Below are 550 nucleotides of genomic sequence, written 5' to 3' on the forward strand. Positions count from 1 at the left end.
AAAGCGGTAGTTTTTCGCATAAAATCGTAAAGTGATAGTTTTTCGTCACGGTTCACTTTACGATTTTGTGCGAAAAACTACCACTTTTTTCCTAAACCGCGGCAAAAAACTACCAAGTCTGAAAAGAGCCCGATTTGGCTCTTTTAAGCGCGTTTCTGACAGAGTTGGCCCACACATAAGTGGGTTAAAAAAGCAATCGGGTCCCTGTTTTTTTTAAAAAGCAATCCAGTCCTTCCTTGGGCGGCGGCTGGCACCCGACGGGTACGCGGCGTCGGTGGAGCTCAGCGCGAGTGCCGGCTCCATGTGGCCGGCCGACTCGGTGGTGCGGGTGGTGCTCTGGAGCGACATCGTGGAGGTGTACGCGGGCGTGGTGCTCGCCTGCGTCGTCGTCGGCAACCACCCGCCGGGCCTCTGCCTCGCGCACCCAGACGTCTTTCGCAACCCGCATGGAGCCACTGTGCGCCCGCTCGAGCCGCTCTTCCCGGGCGTGCCTAGCCGCCACGCCCTTGGCCGTGCCCATGGCCGCGTGCCTGGCCTTGCGGCCCTGGCC

This window comes from Triticum dicoccoides, chromosome 7B (assembly GCF_002162155.2).
Source record: "Triticum dicoccoides isolate Atlit2015 ecotype Zavitan chromosome 7B, WEW_v2.0, whole genome shotgun sequence".
Classification (NCBI taxonomy): domain Eukaryota; kingdom Viridiplantae; phylum Streptophyta; class Magnoliopsida; order Poales; family Poaceae; genus Triticum; species Triticum dicoccoides.